Source organism: Leopardus geoffroyi, chromosome C1, assembly GCF_018350155.1.
Source record: "Leopardus geoffroyi isolate Oge1 chromosome C1, O.geoffroyi_Oge1_pat1.0, whole genome shotgun sequence".
Taxonomy (NCBI): Eukaryota; Metazoa; Chordata; class Mammalia; order Carnivora; family Felidae; genus Leopardus; species Leopardus geoffroyi.
Window position 1 is genome coordinate 153,562,192 of NC_059328.1, and position 9,342 is coordinate 153,571,533.

General features: G+C 36.0%; 1 long non-coding RNA gene across 1 annotated transcript; it reads right to left on the reverse strand.

The window, feature by feature from the left end:
• Window positions 1–1,693: 1,693 nt before the first annotated feature.
• On the reverse strand, window positions 1,694–7,988 carry LOC123596764. Its single transcript, XR_006711858.1, has 3 exons — window positions 7,929–7,988; window positions 7,257–7,306; window positions 1,694–1,817 (listed from the first exon to the last, which is right to left on the reverse strand). It is a non-coding gene; the product is annotated as an uncharacterized LOC123596764 (long non-coding RNA).
• Window positions 7,989–9,342: the final 1,354 nt, after the last annotated feature.

Here is a 9,342-nt window from a genome sequence, read left to right on the forward strand (position 1 = left end):
GAGAGAGGCAGAGACAGCATGAGTGATGGAGGGTCAGAGAGAGGGAGAGAGCAAATCCCAAGCAGGCTCAGCACTGCCAGCACAGAGTCCAACGCAGGGCTCGACCTCAAGAACCATGAAATCATGACCTGAGCTAAAAGCAAGAATCAGACGCTCAACCAGCTGAGACACCCAGGCACCCCTGGTTTGAATTTTCAAACTCTGATCTGAAAGCTTCAGACTTTTAATCAGTGGGTGTAAGCTATTGTGTGTATTATGGTTGTTAATTACATGTATTAATGTTAGGTACATGTCTTATGGTTGTTATTTGAAATAATTCCTATGTTTTTATTTTTATATTTGCCATGCTTTCTTTTATTTCATAATTTTCTCCTCTCCTGCCTTTGTTGGATAAAAAGCCTGCTTGATTTCTCCTTTCCTTCCTCTCTGCATCCTTGGAAGCTATACGTTCCATGTCTATTATTTTAGTTGTTACTTCTACATTTTTACCACATATATAGAAAAGTTTTTCTTTGAACCATGTGAGGAGGGTGACTTAGAATGCTTTATTGACAATAATAGCTCTGAATAATTTTTACAAATTCCCTCTATTGAAAAATAAAGTATAATTTTAGAGAACACTTTCTATGAAATCATTTTCATTAACCAATAAATAATATTCTATGTTCACATGAAATCAGCTTATATTACAAGAATTTAATGAAATTAAATAACCTGTGAAAATGACCTAGGTAATAATAAATCAGAACCAGTAGTCAATATCCTCAATTTAAGTTTTTTGGCCAATATAGGTCATTCAGACTAAGAAATCTAAATAGTATTCAATCAATCTCTGATCCATAATTAATAAAAGGATTATGTTATTTTTCTTTCCTTTTTAAATTTTTGTTTTTGAAATCTCCCGATCTCAAGTTTAAATGTGCTTATGAAAAGATACAGGTGGGTAGATATACCTCCATTTGCTCAGACAGTTATTGAGGGGTGGTCTTACATCCAGACCATAATGCAAAACTCTTTACATGCCCTGCAACAGAAGACTTGTCCTCAGTGATCTGTTTTATGATCATTTCATTTTACTGCATCTCTCACTTTGTTCCCATATTTACCTACCCCTATCCCATTCCAAAAAAAAAAAAAACGCAGGGCATGGAACACTTCTGGGTTCACCTATACCCCCAAAATAAATTCAATCAGTAAATACTTTTAAGACCCAGTGCTTTGAAGGCTGTTGAAATTTTCTTTAAAGCTCAAAATTAGCATCAACAAAAAACAAAGTCAATATAGTTAAACACGATTAAAATGTAAAACTTAGGCTTTTGTTGTTAATTTAACCTTAGAATTTAAAAGTGTTCTATACTTAAGATCCAACTTAATATACTGCATAAACCATTTTAAAACTTGGAAAGCAGTCTATATTTGTCTGAAATTGTGTTTAAAATCAATTGCAACCATTAGTTTATTCCAAATAGAACAAATTATGTAATTATTATAAAACAAGCTGTATTTTTCTATTACTTAGAAATACATTTTGTTGTTAGGAAATATATATAAACTAAGACTTTAGATTAAATGTAACAAAAATCAAATTCAAATCTTGATTCAAGAGACAAGAAGAATTCATTTTAAGGATACTCTGATCTTCACAAATCAAGGACAAAGTAACAATTGCATTCAAGGACACAAGTACCATTAGGATTCTCCCTTCATATCTGGCTTCCATTCTTTGAATATCCGATTTAATCTTCTCTTTCTCTTTGCAGACCAACTGCTGCTGTTCTTCTGGTCTTCTGAGCAGGAAAGATGGCTGTTGATTTCTCCTGAATTGTATAAAGCACAGCATCAAATTCCCAGAGAGAAATTGATTTTGCAGACACTTTTTTTTTTTCTAAAATGATGTTAGAGTCTGATGGGTGCAGCATGGGTGAAGTACCCAAACTGCTGGACAGTTGTTTGTAACCAGCAGACCAGTAGCTAGAGAAGGGACTGCAATTTGTTTTACTTGGGCTAAGAGAGTCCTTCCCTGAACCTATCAATTGCAATCAGCAGTTGTAGACCATCATCCTATATGGCAGTCAACATTATAGCCATTATATTCTCTGAAGCCAGTGAAGTTTTCAGCATTGAAATAATATTGTTCGGTGGTATCTTTGTTTTTTCTTGGCAATTCTTGGGAATTGCAACAAAGAAGCATTCTGAAAGTTAAAGAAAGGGGCTTCACTTGACTCCTTTATGAGTCCCTCGTGTCAGTGATAGAGTCTACGGAGGGTGGGAAAGAGGATAATAAGTACGGGTGGTAAGACCCGTACTTGCCAAGCCCTTGTCATGATAAATTTCAAAAATTGAAAACTTGTCAGACTTGGCACTGAAACTAATGCTAATAATACATGTCTGGAAAACGGGTTAACATAGTTAACACAGAGGAAAGACATTATTTCAATTCCTTTGTCTCCTCTAGATAGAGTAAAACTGTGTAGAAATAACCCATCATCTATGACCACCACTCTATAAGGGCCTATTGGGTGGAGAAGGGCCTTATAGGCTTGCTTGTACCCTGCCCTGGCCCCAGCCTGTGAGTCCCATTATGTTTGTGCAGTTCAGGACAGAAACAGAAATTCGGATCAAGGGTTCTCTGACATTGCAGATTTGTATTCTGAGTGATCATAAAATAGTGCTGCCAATAGCCTTTGCTTTTATAGCTCTGTGGGGAGACAAAGAAAATAAGATTAAGGAGAAACTGAGAAGTTGTGATAGAGTGCATTTGAGGCGTTCCAAAAGGGCCCTTGGTCTATAAGAGGAGAAATATACATATGTGTTCAGAACAAAACCATTCTTGCCAACATCAATGAAAGGCGTTTTGAAGGTACTGTTCCTTGGCATTCAGCTGGATACAATTGAATTTTTTCAGGTGCTGATTTGTAAACTAACAACTTTAAAAAAGCTCTTTGTTGCTTTACAAACATGAAGTGGTGTGATTCCTCTGGGAATTCTGAACAAGCAAATATTTTTGTTAGACATGGCAGGGTTTTACAGGAATATGTTACTTTCATTGGTTTCAATGTAAATCCTGAGAAGATTTTTTTACTTCCCGTGTAAAGGGCTTGGCAAAGCATCCCATCTAGGAATCAAGCCTATTAATATGTGAATTACATACACAGCTCCCAAGGCATGGATGGGAGAATAAACTTCGTACTCCATATATGCAGCAGCTATATTAACATGATAGATTTTCAGTCTCTACAGGATCCATTACTGTGTTTTGGGCCAATAGTCCATGAATTTGAAGGATTTATACAATGGACCATAACAGCTCCTTAGGTACGATTATGTCCCATCAGATGAAAAAAATGTCTTTTTAAAACCTTCCTATTAACCTGTTTGCTCCATAGACCATAATCCTTTGAAGGTTAAATTATATACATAGCAAAATGGGCCAGATCACCTCATTTTGTGTTTTAAAATGTATTTATAGTGAAAAAGCTCTCCAAGATGGGAGAGTGGGAATTGTACCCAAGAGTACCATCAAATCAAGGTGATTTCTAAATGTGAGCAACAGGTACTACTTGCAATTTCTGCTAAGGAAAGAAATCTTGATGATCCAAAGATAATACTGACTCCTTTATGTACCATTTACATTCAAAATCATCTAAAAATGGATCAAACAATTGAATGCAACCTTAGCAGTCAAATAACATGAGATAACGGCTCTTAAATCTCAGGCAGGCACAAAGAATCACAATAAAGATGTATGCTACAAATTAAATGGAAAAACATTGTTAAAATATTATGCTGCCTATGTGTTATTTATTTTTGGTATGTATAGGAGAAGAATGAGGTCACCTGAATTTTGTTTGTTGTTCTTTTCTTTTTCTTTTGAGAGAGAGAAAGGGAGCCCAGGTGAGAAAGGGACAGGGAAAGAGCAGGGGAGAGAAAGAGAGAGAAGCGGGGCTCACCCAAAAGCAGGGCTTGGGCTCACCAGATGTGGGACTCAAATTCACAAACCACGAGATCATGACCTGAGCCCAAGTCCGATGCTTAACGACTGAGCCACCCAGGCATCCGTGGGTCACATGAAATTTGAATTATTGATATGATTTTATTTTTTTCACAAATACTGTCGTACCTAGTATTTTGTTAAATAAGGCTAATTATTTAATGCATTTTAATTAATGTATCAATAAAGTCTAAATTATTAATTTAATATTCCTCTCAGATAATAAGAGGCTACTGTTACCACTGCTCTAAGCCACAAAAGCAGCTATAAATATGGAGTTGCTGGAGAGAAGTACTTGATGATCAAAGCATTGCTAAACAGTTGCAATGAACCACAAACCAGCCTCCAACTACCTAGAACCTGTCCTGACAGGCACGGTTGCTCTCATTTCAAAGATAAGCACTGATGGCACAGAAATGTTTAAGATTTGGAGTGTGTAGGCTAAACAATTCAATTAAAATATTTGAAATCAGAATAGTGAATGGCTCAATTCTGAGAAAAGATGATTGTTTTTTCAGTCAGGTACTTTGGTGAATGCCTTCCTACTCGTATCCTGACATGTTGTTCTCCTTCTTTTGAATTCCTATTAGCGATGTTCATTATTTTTTCATAAGCTTTGAGATCTTTGGAGAAATGACAATATAAATCTAAAGAGAAACAGAAAATAAACGCAATATAAATATAAAGAGGACCAGAAAATAAATGTCTGTGAACTGTCCTACTGCCCTCTTCTTTTTAGCAAAATGTCTGTGAACTGTCCTACTGTCTTCTTCTTTTTAGCAAATGAAGAAGTGAAAAGAATGGACAAGGTAATAAAAAATGACCAGAAAAATTACATCATCCCTAGGTAAAAAGTCTCCATTTTCTCACTCAAATGTGTTCGTCTTCTGTACCTCACTGAGTCCTTATCAGTACATGGAGGGTGATAATACACATCCTTACTCTCTCATGATGCAGTTCTCCTTTGGATAGAGATCTGTAAATGGATTTAATTATAACATGGATTCCCTTCCAATCTGTATGCTCTGCCAGCTCATTTGTGAGCCTATGCATTATTAAATATGTTGTGATAATTAGGAAGGCTACACTTAAAAGGGATCCTTACTTAGCCTAAATATAAACAACCAGTGCAGTTGTGTTGTCTTTCTAGACAACATTTCTCCACAATGGTAGAGCAATTAAAACTGGAAAAAATCCAAATAGTTTTTTTTTTCTTTCTCTTTTCTATATCTCTCATGATAGAGGCCCATTTTTATTCAACTCAGCTCTTTCTTTTAAAAATATGTGGGAGAGAGAGGGGGTAGATTTCTACTCTAAAGACCTCCAAGACTGTTGGCTTCCTCTTTGCCTTCACTTTTGGGTTGAGGCCCCCATATCACAACAGAAAGATGTTCTCACTCTGCTTCCCTAGGCATTTATGATCTGCTCTTACAAAGCACACTTGAGGAATGGCTAGGCAAACCACGTGGCTGAAATGCTTTTTGGGTCTACTCTTTGATTCCCAAGCTCTAATTGGAGTTATGTAGAGACCAAGAAAAAGAGCATTAAACATCCACATAGAGCCACAGAAATCCCCCCTTTTCTCTCTTATTTTGGAGGCCTGTGGGAGTGCCTTCCAAAAGGAAAGGTTACAATTACACTGGCTATTATTTAAATCTGCTTCTTGACATTGAGGTAATGTTCTCATTTCCTCTCCAAATGGACCACTCGTCCAGTTAGGCAATAGATCTTTGTTTTTGTTTTTACTATCTGTTCTTCTTTGTTTTGTTTTCATTTTTGTATTATCCAGTTGTGAATATTTAGCAATGAAAATGACAAGCACAAATTCATGAATATAAATGTTCTCTTTGACATTAGGCCTGACATAGCCTGCAAGTACAAACCTTCTGTGGAAAGGATTTTATCTTATTCCCTTGTAAACCACTAATCACACCAATTCTTAATGGATTAATCTTCTGAAAGATATAATGAATATGGGAGTATTGTGTGTTTCTTGTTGCAGAATTTTGCCATCTTCTAAGATTCAAGTTTGTAAAAGGGGAGTGATGTTGAGAGTTTCATACCAAAAAAAAAAAAAAATCTCTCAATTTTTGTATGCTAGGTATTCATGATTGTGACCTAATTTGAGCTCTGTGCACCAGACCAGCATATGGGTTGGGCATAAATCTGCAGACGATAACATAGTAGAGAGAGCTAACCTTCCTTCCCCGTCTCCTCCCAGGCAAAAACATGCACCAGTCACACTGCTGAGCATTAGGTTAACCTAATGTTGCCCTTGATGGGAGAAAAATATCAGGTTCATTAATATTGTAAATAATATGATCAATTGGGAACACATTGTGTCAACTACACATTAGAAACATTTGCTTTTAAAACCTTTTGCAGCAATTACCCAATTGGTATTTATAAATTACAATCACACACACAGATCAAGGAAACTCACTAGAGCAATTACCTATGCATGAATGATTTCACCTTTCAGGACACGAGTAAAAGTAAGACATCAAATAAAATAGTTTATCTTTCTCTGTGGTCTAGAAATTGAGAGCTAGTCATGCTTAAAAATTAGCATTAGTGGTCCAGGTTAAGGTCATGTGCCAATCCCAGTGATTCACAAGTAAAGAAAAGAAATAAAGGAAAGGATAGAAGAAAAATGGAAAATAGAACAGAAAGAAGGCAGCCAGCATTGAATTAGCCTAGAAAACTTGAAAGCAGATATGCAAACATCTATCTGTACTTTTCATAAATAGATTCAAGAAATAATTGGTAGCTAGCATCAGATCCCTAGCTGGAAATAGTTTCTGAAACAAAGCCTGAAGACATTTGTGTGCTCACCAAAAAAGCTATATAACATGCAATTCCACTATTCCATATAGATGGGATACACCGACCATCTTTAGAGTTTTGGACACAGCCTGGTTCCCACGAAAATAGATTTCCTCCTTTTACTTCACAGTTAGAGAATGGTAGGTTTAAGGAGGAAGGAGGGGAAGGTAATGGAGCAGTATTGAATCTTTTGGGAAAGTACTGGTACAAATACCCTATGATGGCTGGCCCAATTGCACAAATCAGTTTCCCTCTGAAGCTTCCGTTGGTATGGTTACAAATCACTGTAAAGCATAAATGATTTAAAAATACACCATAATGTTGAAGTTACAAGCTACCCAATAATTATCCCAGGGCGCGATGCAGCTGTTTGATATTATTATCAAATGCTTTAAAAGAGAGATGTCACCACTTAATCTAATTCCCTACAAAGTCATACCTTAACTACATTTTCTGTATGTTGCCTCCTGCTTCGCTCCTAGGATATTTCTGTAAGGAAAAGCACAGTGGATCAAAATTGATTATGCAATAAGTTAGACCACTCTAATGTCTCATTTAGGCCCAAAAAGGATGAACAGATCGATTGTGAGACAATTCTTCTGCTCAGTCAATTCTTACTCTAGCCATGTTGGGTTTCTTCAAACCTGAGAAGATCAACTGGCCTTTGTTCTTGCTCATTCCTCTGTCTCATATGCTTCCCCCATATTCTCATGGTCCATTAAAGCTCTCACCCAAACTTCACCTGCTAAGTGATTGCTCCCCCCTTCTCCACTCCTTTATCACTCCATCCTCTTACCATGCTCTGTTTTTCTGCATAGTACTTATCATTCTCTGAATGTGTCCTATCCATTTATCTACATACTACAATATAAGTTACATAAGAGCTGGAGTTTTGTCTCTCCTGTTCACTATTTTCCTCATCAGTATCTGGCTTGTAGAAGACATGCAATGTGCAAATGGTGAATAAATGCACTTACTGATTACTCATACATAGAAACTAGCAACTAGTTATTGACCCAATGGTTGGTTATACTCCTGGTTGTAGCTCTAAAGCTTTAAGACTGTTGTAGTTCTACCAACGTTCTTATTGCAATGAGCTATATATACACACCTCTCAACCGTAGGCAGCAAGGTGTTTAGCGTAGGATATGTAAGAATACATTTATCTAAAAAAAAAACAATGAGAGAAACAAAGCATTGCATGGTGTAACATACTTGGCTGACTTTGACCCAAGATAATCAAAACCCCAACACAACCCTTCCTAATGAGAGATGTACCTGCTTCCCATTCTTGTAAAAACTCTTAGCGTGGGTATTCATTTGTGCAATACCTGGACAATAAGGAATCGTATTTTCAAATCGTATCAGTTTGTGTCATAACCTTAATGTTACTTAAAGCTACACCTTCAGGAAAATCTATTTGAAAATAAAAATAATTACTTAAGTGTAGTGTTTATATTGTGGAATTTTGGCAAAGTAATCAGGGTAGACAGCTACTACTTTGTGTTACAAATCTCAATGTGAAATTTCAGAAATTCTCCCTGCATTAAAAATGAATTAACTGTGTGATTATTAATTGTGCATATTCCAATCCCTTTGTGCTGTACTGCATGTTTCTTGAATCTCATTTGAATCCTTTGGCTAAGTAATGTGTCAAGGGGGGTACGAGCCTGAATGCCTGAGTTATTTAAAAGGCAGGACAGCACTTCCAGATTAGAATACCAATGAGTGGGGTTAAAAAGGCTCTGCTGTAGTTGGAGGGCAGCTCTCAGTCTGAGAAGTACCTGAAAAGGACCTCTATGGACTAATTTTCAGAATCACATTGTAATGTGGGCTCATGTCAATCATCAGAACAGACAGCTTCATCCCATGATATAAACTAGTTATACATTCAAGAGCTGCCAGAAGATCTTCATTAAAAAGGGACTTAGCATTAAAGGAAGAAGGTTGTTTTATTACAATACTTCAAACACAGTTTTTTGTTTTATATGTTCTCAGAATTCTTTTTTGTTCTTTGCTACAATATCAAAAAAGTACCACAGAAGAAGGAAAACATTAAATATTCCATTTTTTAATAGGAATCAAGGAAGCTTTCTGGTTTAAGGCATTAAAATCATATACATTTTTCCTAAATTTATTCATGGCTTTGAATAACAAAAAGAAATCTCTAGATGTAATAGGAGGATGTTTTTAATCTTTTGTGGGAAGGGATTTGCAGAGCTGACTACTCAAGGTAAAATATCTACTGGCAAAGTATATCAGTGAGAGCTTTATACATATAAATTTGTATAAAAGCTTTGGGCTCTCCACAGTTTCCAGATACCAGTTAGATATTACAATTGATGTCATTAAAATTTAATATAATTGTGTTAGGAGGAAAACAGGAACAATATCCGTGTAAGTAAATCATTGACATTGTAATCTAGTATTTAAAGAAAACTTAACAGGGGTTTAATAAAACAGATAATGTCTCTTTTTACCTATATTCCAAATGTCATATCAACACCTTAATTTAAATATATTTG